This window comes from Heterodontus francisci, chromosome 12 (genome assembly GCF_036365525.1).
Source record: "Heterodontus francisci isolate sHetFra1 chromosome 12, sHetFra1.hap1, whole genome shotgun sequence".
In the NCBI taxonomy this organism is placed as follows: Eukaryota; Metazoa; Chordata; class Chondrichthyes; order Heterodontiformes; family Heterodontidae; genus Heterodontus; species Heterodontus francisci.
In genome coordinates this window covers 45,458,718-45,473,046 of record NC_090382.1, presented here as the reverse complement: position 1 = coordinate 45,473,046, position 14,329 = coordinate 45,458,718, and the positions used below count along the sequence as shown (strand labels likewise).

Here is a 14,329-nt window from a genome sequence, read left to right as displayed (position 1 = left end):
ATTGGTTAAGAAGGTAAGAGCCCATGGGATCCAGGGCAATTTGGCAAATTGGATCCAAAATTAGCTTAGTGGCAGGTGGCAGAGGGTGATGGTCGAGGGTTGTTTTTGCGAGTGGAAGCCTGTGACCAGTGGTGTACCGCAGGGATCGGTGCTGGGACCTTTGCTGTTTCTAGTGCACATTAATGATTTAGACGTGAATACAGGAGATATGATAAGTAAGTTTGCAGATGACACAAAAATTGGTAGTGTCATAAATAGTGAGGAGGTAAGCCTTAGATTACAGGACGATATAGATGGGCTGGTAAGATGGGCAGAGCAGTGGCAAATGGAATTTAATCCTGAGAAGTGTGAGGTGATGCACTTCGGGATGACTAACAAGGCATGGGAATATACAATGGATGGTAGGACCCTAGGAAGTACAGAGGGACCTTGGTGTACTTGTCCATAGATCACTGAAGGCAGCAGCACAGGTAGATAAGGTGGTTAGGAAGGCATACGGGATACTTGCCTTTATTAGCCGAGGCATAGAATATAAGAGCAGGGAGGTTATGAGGGAGCTGTATAAAACGCTAGTTCGGCCATAGCTGGAGTACTGTGTGCAGTTCTGGGCACCACACCATAAGAAGGATGTGATTGCAATGAAGAGGGTGCAGTGGAGATTCACCAGGATGTTGCCTGGGCTGGAGCATTTCAGCTATGAAGAGAGACTGAAAAGGCTAGGGTTGTTTTCCTTAGAGCAGAGAAGGCTGAGGGGAGATATTATTGAAGGATACAAAATTAGGAGGGGCATTGATAGGGTAGATAGGAAGAAACTTTTCCCTTAGCGGAGGGTGTAATAACCAGGGGGCATAGATTTAAGATATGGGGCAGGAGGTTTAGAGGGAATTTGAGGAAAAAAGTTTCACCCAGAGGGTGGTTGGAATCTGGAAGGCACTGCCTGAAGAGGTGATAGAAGCAGGAACCCTCACAGCATTTAAGAAATATTTAGATGAGCACTTGAAACGCCATAGCATACAAAGCTGCAGGCCAAGTGCTGGAAAATGGGATTAGAATAGTTAGGTGTTTGATGGCCGGCATGGACACGATGGGCCGAAGGGCCTGTTTCTGTGCTGTATAACTCTATGACTCTATGACTTATTTTGTTCATCTGAAACAGGCGCAATGTTTGTACATATTTTTTCTGGCTGCAAAGAACAGGGCCCTGTGTATTAGTATATATAGCTTCCAGTACGCGCAAATGTGCCACACTGCGGGCCCGACTGACAATCTTAAATTGGTTGTCAGAGTAATTCTTAGCACACTGAGGATTATTTAGCAAATGTTGTCCAATCGCGGAATCACATCTAATGTTGGACACTGTGCTTTGAGTTTTGCAAGCACGGGCTGGTTGGGTGCAGCCCGTACCTTGCCTGTTGTGAACAGCAGAAGGGACATGTTTGATACGATCCGCGAGTCTCTGGGACGTACGGCCTATATACCTAGCATCACACTGGCATTGAAATTCATATATCACATTACTCATTTGTGTGATAGGTAGGACGTCTTTTGGACAACATTTGCTAAATAATCCACAGTGTGCTAAGAATTACATTCTAAGAATACATTTAAGGCTGGGATAGACAGATTTTTTGGTCTCTCGGAAGCAAGGGATATGGCGAGCAAGCGGGAAAGTGGAGTTGAATCCTAAGATTAGCCATGATCGTTTTGAATGGCAGAGCAAGCTCAATGGGCCATATGGTCTACTCCTGCTCCTATTTCTTGTGTTCACCCTATCTCCACAGATGCTGCCTGACTTGAGTACTTCCAGCATTTTCTTTTTTCATGCAAAAATGTTGCTTTTATACCTTAAATTGGATGAATAACAATAGCAAATATGCCGAAAGGTATATTGCTTTGATAGCTGTCAAGAGCTGTAAAACGCGTGATCTATGATCGACTGACAGATTTCTCCATTTAAACAAGGAGCTGTGAAGACTTAGATGCATCAAAACATTCTCCGTTTTTAATCCAAAATGATTGACTCACTAAATCTGTGTGTAGCACTTAAAGCTACACATTCATCAGGGGCAAAAAGTCGACGTTTTTGTATAGGTCATGCGTTACATAATATGGTCAAATGCATCGAACATGTTAATCTCCCGCCCAGCAACCTCAATCACACAGGTGAGTATTGAACATAAAAACAAGAAATGCTGGAATCACTCAGCAGGTCTGGCAGCATCTGTGGAAAGAGAAGCAGAGTTAACGTTTCGGGTCAGCGACCCTTCAGATTTCCAGCATCCGCAGTATTTTGCTTTTATTTTGAGTATTGAACATTCTAGCTTCTGCTCTTGAGCGGGGGCGGGGGGAAAGAAACGTCCAAAGGCTCCTGATTGGCTGTTATGTAGGCGGCGCTGCCATTGGTTGCTTTGCGACCTCCTCCCCCACTCCGTCAGCGCAGTCACGCGCTTTCCAGGAACCCGTCAGGAAGATATCAACAAAACAAACGCGCGCCTCACTGTCCCCTCGCAGTTTCCGAGCGGGGATCGGCCACATTCAGACTGACAACACGCCCTAGGCCTTCTTGAGGTAGGTGCGGTAAAACTCTGACATTCTAGAAGGTGTTCGTTGAAGCAGGGGCGGTGGTAGGTAATTCGGGGCCTTTTTAAAATTATGTTCTTCCTTCAACGGGAAGGCTGAAAAGTAACCCGAGAGAGATGGAGGATGGGGAGAAAAAAAAAGTCAAGCTGCCGTGATGTCATATGAGTGACAGCCACGCAGCCAATCGGGAATTGTTCTGGGGCTGAGTCCTCGGTAAACAGAAGCCGCCGAGCCAATGGGCGTGGTCGGTGGGTGGGAGCGGCCGAGCTCGCAAGTTGCTGGGTGCCCGCCCACGGCGGGTTTGTTTGTGTTGGTCGCCATGTTAGAAACTGGGCTTAAAAAATATAATGTGAGACCAGGCCCGTCGCTGGAAGCTAGTGGATCTTCGTTGGCAGGTGCTCTGATCAGACTCTGGAGGCAGCCAGAGGGAAGGAGCTTTACATTGTGGCTGCTTTTGTGGCGTCGGATGGATCAGCGAGCCCGCCCACCAACCTTTATGTAAACACATGGCAGAATTTTGTTTGTCTCTGCAGCTGATTTTTAAAGGGGTTAACAGTGGGAAAAACACGCTTATTCTGTATTTTGAAGTGTACCCAAGTAAAACAACGCCTTTACTCTGCTCGTCATTTTCTATCATGAGTAAATGCCTAATTTATATTTACACGTGGTGTGTGTTTACAAGTTGGTAAGGCATAAGCTGAAGGTTGCCTGGTAATTGGATGTAGTGTACTTGGCGGTGGCTATTAATATTGTCATTCTGATAACCGTATTACTTGTGAATAGAGATTTACTGGGATTAATCATAATCCCCGTAAGAAAGCTTTTATTTGGACCACGCCCCTTTTTTAGGAAAACAAGTCTGTGTGTTATTTATTGTAGTCTATCTTTTATCATCTGCAGAAATGTTTAAAACATACAATTAGAAATTGGTATGTTTTGGTTATTTTTAGTCCATTTTAGAGAAATTGCCACGCAAATAAAAACGTTTTGAAATAAATTTACAAAGTGCTGTTTAAAATATTTTATTCTTTAAGCCACTCTGGGATGAATGGGGGGGGGGGGGGTGTGGACATTTGATGAAACCTTCTGCTTAGAAACATTTAAGTTGGTAAATTGTGTTAATGTATCATAATGCCACTTTAGTGTGACATTGATGAGTGAAATGGCACTGATGTGTTTCATTAAGAGGGCACTGATTCTCTTTCTGTGCTTCTGTGGCCATTCTTAATGTCTGAGCATAGATCTTAAACTGTTTGACATAGGAAGGTACTGGAACTCAGCTGATAGTATTTGTTTTTTCAGGTATGTTCTGTGGATAGGAAATGGCAGTGGATTTGTGTAGCTTACTTCCTGCTCCCAAATCCAAAGCTTGGGTTGATGAGGACAAAGTCAAACTGCTGCCCTGGCTGATAACAGCTAACTCAGCAAAAACTGAAAACAAATCTGGGACCTTATGGTTTGTGATGCTGAGTACTGCCCTGCACTGGGTGCTTTCATCCACTAGTATATTAGGGGACTATAATACAGCAAGAATTAAAGCTGGCAAATCTCATTTAGGTCAAAAATTCAGATTTATAAGTTAATCTTTATTCCTGATTGGTAAAGTAACAGAGTTCTGTAAAATATTTACCATAGCCAGAGAATTGGGTTAAAATATTGTAAACATCTTGACACCTTATGAGATTGCAACGAATTCAACACTGCTCTTTCCTGACTTGCGGATGTTGGCTGTAACCAGCAGCGATGTGTTTATTTGAAACATTGTAATATTATTATGCTGTTCAATATATTGCCTGAAATAAATCTGTAGACCAAAATCCCATGCCAGAATCATGCCCCTGGAGCTGTTGGTGTGAATTTCAGTAGCCTTTAATGTGCACAAAGTTGCTATAATTATATAAAAGATTAATCTGTGACAACAGTGCTGAAAATCCTAACTTTTTAAAAACTTTATGTTTGATTTGAAGAGCATCAATTAGATAAGAGATTTTCTTCCCCCTTCAGAAAATACTGGATTTGTAACTTTTTGTCAGTGAATTAACAGCATGATGTGATATGAAGCCATGTGGAGTAAAAGGCCCCAGGTTCAAATCGTTGGTGAGTTAGCTAATCTTGGTTGGGATAACAGTGCCTCAGTGCCCCCTTAACTAGAGAGGGGAAAAACTGTTCAGTGCTCATGACTGCTAAAACATGTGACATCACCGGCCGGGAATTGGGTGAATTTAACTAGAAGCTCATGTTTGATACTTCCCCCGTGACCCCAGGTGGGAAATTTGGTTGACAATCTGGTCTGTATTACCCGCCATTCAGCTGAAGAGGGTCTGGCAGGGACTTTACTTCTGCTGCACTCTTCCTGGGTCGGTCTCATTTACGGAAACGTGGTGGGCTCCTGGTACAATTCTTGCCATAACGTGAAGCTCACCACATTTTCTGTTTATGCAGCTGGACTGCCACTGCTGCACCAGAAGAGGAGGCCATTTCAAGGGAAGAAACATCAACAGAATGTTTGTGTTTTTTTTTAGGCCATAGATATCATTGAAGACTAAAAGTGAGCATTAGATCGGGACCGCTACTGAGCTTGTCCCTCTACAAGGTTCATCAGCAGAGTTTCTGCCATTGTCTCCGGGACTATCAGCACCCCTTTGTTGCAGTCAGTGGGATCAGAGACAGCAAGCAAGGAAATAGCACTGGTTCCTTTACCTTGTTTCCACTGTCATTTGTGCATGGCAGAGCATTGAAGGGGCAGCCTACTCAGCAGGGTGAGGGGCATAAAGAATAGGGTAGGAATGCAGCAAGAGGCCTCAATGCTGCTTTTTCTCCCCTTGCACATGTACTACTCAATTTGGAACAGTGTAGTGGAGAAAATCTAGACCTCAATGTTCAGGCTCATGCATGATTTTACATGATCAGTCTTTTTTTTCTTGTGCTGCTATTTCCTGTACAATTTGGCCATATGCAAAACTACCTACTATCAACATCCTGGGGATTACCATTGACTAGAAACTGAACTGGAGCACATAAGTACTGTGGCTACAAGAGCAGGTCAGAGGCTGGGAATTCTGTAGCGAGTAACCACCTCCTGACTCCCCAAAGCTTATCCATTATCTACAAGGCACAAGCCAGCAGTATGATGGAATACTGTGCACTTGCTTGGATGAGTGCAACTCCAACAACACTCAGGAAGTTAGACTCCATTCACCACCTTAAACATTCACTCCCTCCACCACCAACACTGAGGCAGCAGTGTGTACCATGTGCAAGATGCACTACAGCAACTCACCACGCTTCCTTTGACAGCACCAAACCTGCAACCTCTTCCACCTAGAAGGACAAAGGCAGCTGACGAGTGGGAAAACCACAATCTGCAAGTTCCCCTACAAGCCACACACCATCCTGACTTGGAAAAATATTGCCATTCCTTCACTCTTGCTGGGTCGGAATCCTGGAACTCCCTGCCTAACAGCACTGTGAGTGTACTCGCATCAGATGGGCTACAACGGTTCAAGAAGGCAGCTCACCACCACCTTCCTGAGCATTAGGGATGGGCAACAAATGCTGGCCATGTCACATGAAATGAATAAAAATACATTTTTAAAATATGTATCAAAAGACAAGGGGTAAAGAAATATGTGTGTGAGGGGGGGGGGATCAAAAATACTGAAATACAAAATGCAGTATAACTAATAAAATGAGGATCATATTTGGGTCAACCATGTGCCTCTCTTTGAAGGGAGACAATCCTGATTTAAATCTCAACAGTAAATCGTTGGGATTAATATTAACATGAAAATTGACTATAGGTAACTTTTAAATCTAATTATTTAAAGAACTTAACATATATAAATATATATAATTCCAATAACATAACTTGTTTCAAGGGAGGCGCAGTAGTTAGCACCGCAGCCTGACAGTTCCAGCGACCCGGGTTCGGTTCTGAGTACTGCTTGTACGGAGTTTGCAAGTTCTCCCTGTGACCGCGTGGGTTTCCTCTGGGTGCTCCGGTTTCCTCGCACAGCCAAAGACTTGCAGGTTGATAGGTAAATTGGCCATTGTAAAAATTGCCCCTAGTGTAGGTAGGTGGTAGGAGAATTGAGGGAAGGTGGGGATGTGAGAGGGAAGATGGGATTATGTAGGATTGGTATAAATGGGTGGTTGATGGTCAGCGCGGACTCGGTGGGCCGAAGGGCCTGTTTCGGTACTGTATCTCTCTATGACTCTGAGATTTCTCTGCTTTAAACATGCTGCACAATCCATTTTCAGAAATGGAACTGCACCAGTGGTTTGTTTGGACAGGGTGGGGGGGTGTCAGTGGATGTTGACAGTGTGGTAACAATCAGTATGTGATCCTGAAAACGTCACTCTTCAAGTAAGAGAAACTAGTTCTTAGTTCCACTTACTGGTATTTAACTAGTCATCACTGTGTATGGCACTTTGTCTTGTTTGTAAGTCAGGAAAGTAAAAAGAATTTTCAGCTACAACACAGGAAATAGGAGCAGGAGTAGGCCATTCAGCCCCTCAACTATATCATGTTTGATCTTCTGCCTGAACACCATTTTCCCGCACTATTCCCAAATCCCTTATTTTAAAAAAAACTTATATAAAACTTTTTTTTAAAATATTGGAAACTCCACATAGGCTTGCATAAAAGGATGTGCATTGTGGAGAACAGTGGCTCAGGTTCCAGGGATAGTTTGGTGGCAGAGGAGATTTTGTAGCAAAAAGATAAAAATCACAGAAAAGAAAAGGTTATTCAGGCCAGTAAAGGTCAATCCTCTCAATATTCTAAATTTTCTGTTACAGTATCCAGTGTATTTTAAAATTTCTTTATTTCTCCTATTACACCAACTGATACAAATTTAAACAATCTAATATTTAGAATACAGTCTTTTTGTAAAGTATTTTTCACTAATTTAGTTTTGTTAGGTCTTGCATGAAGTATAATTTAGGGTTTGCTCTTTCTGTACGGTGTTTAATATTTTCTGTGCTTCAATAAGATTATCTCAATCTCCCCACTATCCCTGCTCCGGCAGCTTCCTCCTTTATATGCTCTCCTTAAGCTTCCCTAAGCTTTCTGCACAGCTGATGTCCTTTACACTCAGGATCAGCCTTATTGATATTCAATTGCAAATAAAGATTCAGTTCATTCATTTCATTCCTGTGACCAATGTACATTGCTTTTGATTTATCCGCAAAGTACGGGGACATTCAAAATTTGTCATGGAGTTGGGTTGGATTGAAGTTACTTGTATTTTTGACTTCTAATTAAATGTGTTGTTAGTTGGGAACATGTGGCTATCCTTACAATAGACATTGACTAGGAATATATAATATTTTATATAATGTTGATCAGGTACATAACATGAAATTTCTTCACTCAGAGGGTGGTGAACCTGTGGAATTCTCTACCGCAGAAGGCAGTGGAGGCCAAGTCATTAAATATATTCAAGAAGGAAATAGATATGTTTCTTAATGCCAAAGGAATCCAGGGGTATGGGGAGAAAGTGGGAACAGGGTACTGAGTTAGACGATCAGCCATGATCTTTTTTGTATGGCGGAGCAAGCCCGAAGGGCAGAATGGCCTACTCCTCCTATTTTCTATGTTTTTTTTCTATGTTAACATAAGAAATAGGAGCAGGAGTAGGCCATTCAGCCCTTGGAGCCCACTCGGCCATTCAATGAGAGCATGGCTGATTTTTTATTTCAATGCCATTTGCCTGCACTATACATTTAACCCTTGATGTTTTTAATATATAGAAATCGATCAATCTCAGTCTTGAACCTATGCAATGACTGAGCCTCCACAGCCCTCTGGGGCAGCGAATTCCAAAGATTCACCACCCTGTGAGTGAAGAAATTCTCCTCATCTCAGTCCTAAATGGCCTGCCCCTTATTCTGAGACTGTATCCAATCAAAAACTAAGTGGCGAAAACTAGTGGCAGGCCAGAGGATTGGGAATTTTTTAGGAACCAGCATCAGATGACTAACAAGCTAATAAAGAAGCTAATAATTGATCATGAAAGTAAATTGCTTTTATATTTCTTGCCAAACAGCAAGAGCTTCTACGGGTATATTAAAAAGAGAGTAGCTAAAGTGAGCTGGGACCCTTGGAAGAGGCGGCTGGAGAATTGATAATAGAGGACAGGGAAATGGCAGATAATTTAAACCAATATTTTGCATCGGTCTTCATGGTGCAGGACACTATAAACATCCCACAGATATCAGATAAGCAAGGAGCTAATGGGCGGAAAAGTCTTGTAACAGTCTCTATCACGAGGGACAAAGTATTTGACATTAATGGGACTAAAAGCAGACAAGTTGCCAGGACCTGATGGCTTGCATCCAAGGGTTTTAAAGGAAGTGGCTGCAGAGATAGTGAAGGCATTGGTCGAAATATTCCAGAACACTCTGGATTCCAGGAGGGTCACAGCAGATTGAAAAACTGCTAATGTGACGCCCCTGTTCAAGAAGGGAGGGAGGCAAATAGCAGGAAACTATAGGCCAGTCAGCCTAACCGGTCATTGGGAAAATGCTAGAGTCCATTATTCAGGAAGAAATAGGACATTTAGAAAAGCTTAACGCAATCAAACAGAGTCAACATGGTTTTGTGAAAGGAAAATCATGTTTGACAAAATTTGAGGATATAACAAGCAGAGTTGATGAGGGGAACCGGTAGATGTAGTGTATTTGGATTTCCAGAAGGCATTAAATAAGGTGCCACAGAAAAGATTATTGCATAAGATAGGAGCTCACGGTATTGGGGGGTAATGTTTAGAGATACAGCACTGAAACAGGCCCTTCGGCCCACCGAGTCTGTGCCGACCATCAACCACCCATTTATACTAATCCTACACTAATCCCATATTCCTACCACATCCCCACATGTCCCTATATTTCCCTACCACCTACCTATACTAGGGGCAATTTATAATGGCCAATTTACCTACCAACCTGCAAGTCTTTTGGCTTGTGGGAGGAAACCGGAGCACCCGGAGAAAACCCACGCAAACACAGGGAGAACTTGCAAACTCCACACAGGCAGTTCCCAGAATTGAACCTGGGTCGCTGGAGCTGTGAGGCTGCGGTGCTAACCACTGCGCCACTGTGCCGCCCTATGTATTAGAATGGATTGAGGATTGGTTAACTCGCAGAAGACAGAGAGTCGGGATTAATGGGTCTTTTTCAGGTTGGAAAGACGTGTCTAGTGGAGTACCACAAGGATCAGTCCTAGGGCCTCAATTATTTACTATCTATATTAATGACTTGGAGGAGGGGGCAGAATGTAATATATCCAAATTTGCTGACGATACAAAAATAGGTGGAGGGCATGTTGTGATCAGGACATAAGGAATCTGCAAGGGGATTTAGATAGGTTGAGTGAGTGGGCAAAAACATGGCAGATGGAGTTTAATGTAGCAAAGTGTGAGGTCATGCACTTTGGTAGGAAGAATCAAAAGGCAGACTATTTAAATGTTGAGAGAGACTTCAAAAAAGTGCAGCACAGAGGGATCTGGGTGTTCTTGTGCATGAAACACAAAAAGTTAGCATGCAGGTGCAGCGAGTAATTAAGAAGTCAAATGGAATTTTGGCCTTTATTTCTAGGGGGTTGGAGTTTAAAAATAGGGAAGTCTTATTGCAACTGTACAGGGTGTTGGTAATGCCCCACCTGGAGTACTGTGTACAGTTTTGGTCCCTGTATTTAAGAAAGGATATACTGGCATTGGAGGCAGTTCAAAAGAGATTCACTAGGCTGATTCCTGGGATGAAGAGGTTGACTTATCAAGAACGGCTAAACAGGTTTAGGCCTTTACTGATTAGAGTTTAGAAGAATGAGGGGTAATCTTATTGAAATGTACAAGATTCTGAGGGGGCTTGACAGGGTAGATGTTGAAAAGATGTTTCCACTAGTGGGGGAATCTCGAACTAGGGGACATCATTACAGAATAAGGGGACACTCATTTAAAACTGGGATGCGAAGGAATTCTCGTAGAGGGTAGTGAATGTCTGGAGAGTTGTGGAGGCTAGATCACGGAAAGTATTTAAAGAGGCGGTAGATAGATTTTTGAAATATTGGGGAGCTGAGGGTATGAGGAGCTGGCACGGAAGAGGAGTTGAGGTCTGGGGCAGATCAGCCATGATCTTATTGAATGCTGGGGTAGGCTAGAGGGGCCAAATGGCCTACTGCTGCTCCTATTTCTTGTGTGTCCCCTGGTTCTGGACTCCCCAGCCGGGGGAAGTATCCTTCCTGCATTTACCCTATTGAGCTCTGTAAGAATTTTGTATGTTTGAATGATATCACCTCTCATTCTTCTAAACTGCAGATAATAAAAGTCCAGTCTATTTAATATTTCCTTTTAGGACAATCCCTCCATCCCAGGAATTAGTTTGGTGAACATGTGTTGCACTCCCTATATGGGAAGCATATCTCTCCTTTGTTAAGGAGACCAAAACTGCACACAATACTCCTGATGTGGTTGCGCCAAGGCTCTATATAAATGCAGTAAGATATCTTCACTCCTATACTCAAATCCTCTTATAATAAAGGCCAACCTACCATGTGCCACCTTAATTGCTTGCTGTACCTGCATGTTAGTTTTCAGTGACTTATGAACAAGGACACCCAAGTCCCTTTGAAGTTCAAGACTTGCCAATCTCTCACCATTTAAGTAATACTCTATATTTCTGTTTACCCTACCAAAGTGGATAACCTCACATTTCTCCACATTGTGTTCCGTATGCCAAATGTTTGCCCAATTGCTTAGCCTTTCCAAATCCCCTTGAAGCGTCTTTGCACCCTCCTCACAACTCTCACTTCCATCTAGTTTTGTCATCTGAAAACTTGATTTAGATTGTGACTAGCACTGGCCCCAGCACTGATCCTTGCTGTACTCGGCTAGTCACAGTCTGCCAACCTACAGAATAACCCATTTATTCCTACACTCTCTTTTCTGTCTGTTAACCAGTTCTCAGTCCATGCCTGTATATTCCCGCCAATCCCATGTGCTCTAATTTTGTTTACTAACCTCTTGTGTGGGACCTTATCAAAAGTTTTCTGAAAATCTAAATAAACTATTCTGCTAGTTACATCCTCAAACAATTCCAACAGGCTTGTTAAACATAATTTCCCTTTCATTAATCCATTGTTGACTCTGCCTTATCCTACCATTATTTTCTAAATGTCCTTTAATCACATCCTTTTATAGATTCTAGCATTTTCCCTACGACTGAAGTTAGACTAACAGGGTCTGTAGTTCTCTGTTTTCTCTAGCCCTCCTTTCTTACATAGTAGGGTTACAATTGCCACCTTGCAATCTGCAGGAACCATTCTGGAATTCTAGAATTTTGAAAGATGACCATCTACTATCTCTACAACCACCTCTTTCAATACCCTGGGATGTAGATAATCAGGTCCAGGGTATTTATCTACTTTAAGCCCCCTTAATTTCTCTCGTACTTTTTTTTACAATTAATATCTTGCAGTTCCTTGTTTACATTGGTCCCTTGATCTCCATTATTTCTCGGAGGTTTTTTACTATTTTCCTCTGTGAAGACTGACACAAAGTATTTGTTTAGTTTCTCTGCCATTTCCTTATTCCCCATTGTAAATTCTCCTGACTGCCTGTAATGGACCCACATTTGTTTTTGCTAATCTTTTCCTTTTTGCATACCTATAGAAGCTTTTACAGTCTGTTTTTATGTTTCTTGCCAGTTTACTCTCATTCTATTTTCCCTCTCTCAATCTTTTTCTTGGTTCACCTTTACAGAATTCTAAAATGTTGCCTATCCTCAAGTTTACCGTTTTTTGGCAGCTTTATACACCTTTTCTTCTAATGCAATCCTTGATTTCTTTTGTTAGCCACAGTTGGAACACTTTGCTGGGTTTTTGTGCATTAAAGGAATGTGTTTTTGTTGTAAATTATGGATTCGTTCTTTAAATGTTAGCCATTGCCTGTCTACCATCATGCCATTTAACGTAGTTTCCCAATCCACCATAGCCAGTTTGTCCCTCATACCTTCATAGTTTTCTTTGCTTAAATTTGAAACATTAGTTTCTGATTGAACTACATCACTTTCAAACTTAGAATTTTACATGATCATATTATGGTCACCCTTTCCTAAAGGCTCCTTTACAACAAGATTATTAATTAGCTCTTTTTCATTGCACAATACTAAATCTAAAATAGCCCGTTCCCTAGTTGGTTCCTCAACTTACTGCTCTAGGAAACCATCTTGCATACATTCCAAGAATTCGTCCTCCACAACATTAGTACTAATAAAGTTTTCCCAGTCTATATGTGGATTGAAATCCCCCGTGATTACTGTATTACCCTTGTTACATGCACCTCTAATTTCCTGATTTATACTGTAATTTACATTACCACTGCTGTTTGGCCTATAAACAACTCTGACCAATGTTTTCTGCGCCTTGGCTGTATCTTTGTTTCACCCAAACTGATTGTACATCTTGATCTTTAGAACTAAGGTCATCTCTCACTACAGTACTAATGCCCTCTTTAATTAACAGAGCTACCCGACCACCTTTTCCCAGCTTCCTGTTCTTCCTGAATGTCACGTACCCTTGGTTATTCAGGTCCCAGCTTTGATTCTTTGTATCCATATCTGTGTAATGGCTATTAGGTCATACATATGAATTTCTATTTGAACTGACAGTTCATCTGTTTTATTGCAAATACTGCAGGCATTCAGATACAGAGCCCTTAATTCAGTTTTTATTTTACTGTTCTTGTAAATTCTGGCGCGATCTGCTGGCACTTAAGTTTGCAATCACTGTCCCTTCCTGCCATGCTCTGATTATCATTACCTTGATCTATTGCCTTGTCATTTCCCTTTCAATTTACTCAATCTTTCCCTACATGATCCCTTTCTCCCCCCCCCCCCCCCATTTAGTTTAAAGCCCTTTCTACTTCCCTAGTTATCTCACTAGAACACTGGTCTCAGCACGGTTCAGGTGCAGTCCATCCCAGCGATACAGCCCCCACTTTCCCCCATACTGTTGCCAGTGCCCACAAACCAGAACCCACTTCTCCCATAGCAGTCTTTGAGCCATGCATTCATCTCTCTAATCTTCTTTACCCTATGTCAATTTGCAGGTGGCTCAGGTCATTCAAATGAGGTGACTTTTCACTGACCCTACAAACACAGGCAGGATGAGTGCTAGAGGTCACCAGTGTGCCCAGTCTCAGCATAGTTGCCTGGACCGTTGGCCCACATAGTTTCTGGGCCACATTATGCCTTACATCAGTCGTTGGGAAAATTAGGTTCTGTTTTTTAATTTAACCCCTAGCTGTTCATTCTCCCTATGAACCCCCAGAACCTCTTTCCTAGTCCTGTCTATGTCGTTGGTCCCTACATGGACCATGACAACTGGACCCTCCCCCTCCCATTGCAAGTTCCTCTCCAGCCCTGAGCAGATGTCCTGAACCCTAGCACCGGGCAGGCAACACAACCTTCTGTATTCTCACTCTCGGCTGCAGAGAACAGTGTCCATCACCCTGAATATACTGTCCTCTACAACCACTAAATTCCTTTTAACTCCACCACCCCCTCACTTGAATGGCATCCTGTACTATGGTGCCATGGTCAGTCTGCTCATCCACACTGCAGCCCTCTCTCTTGTCCATACAAGCTGCAAGAACCTCAGACTTGTTGCTTAATTGCAAGGGCTGAGGCTCCTCCACTCCCACCTTCTCAATCCCCTTATCTGCCTGGCTCTCCGTTATGCCTTCCTGTC

The 14,329-nt window shown here is 42.6% G+C and overlaps 1 protein-coding gene across 5 annotated transcripts in view; it reads left to right on the top strand.

The window, feature by feature from the left end:
* The first annotated feature begins 2,453 nt into the window (after positions 1-2,453).
* Positions 2,454-14,329, top strand: part of crebrf (creb3 regulatory factor) — an 83,075-nt gene continuing 71,199 nt past the window's right edge. For 4 of the 5 annotated variants that reach the window (XR_010976077.1, XM_068043384.1, XM_068043381.1 and 1 more), the window contains exon 1: positions 2,454-2,568. The gene's annotated coding sequence lies outside the window, so the exon portion shown is untranslated. Of the gene's footprint in view, positions 2,573-14,329 lie in introns of all 5 variants that reach the window. The other variant, XM_068043382.1, reaches the window with a different exon arrangement.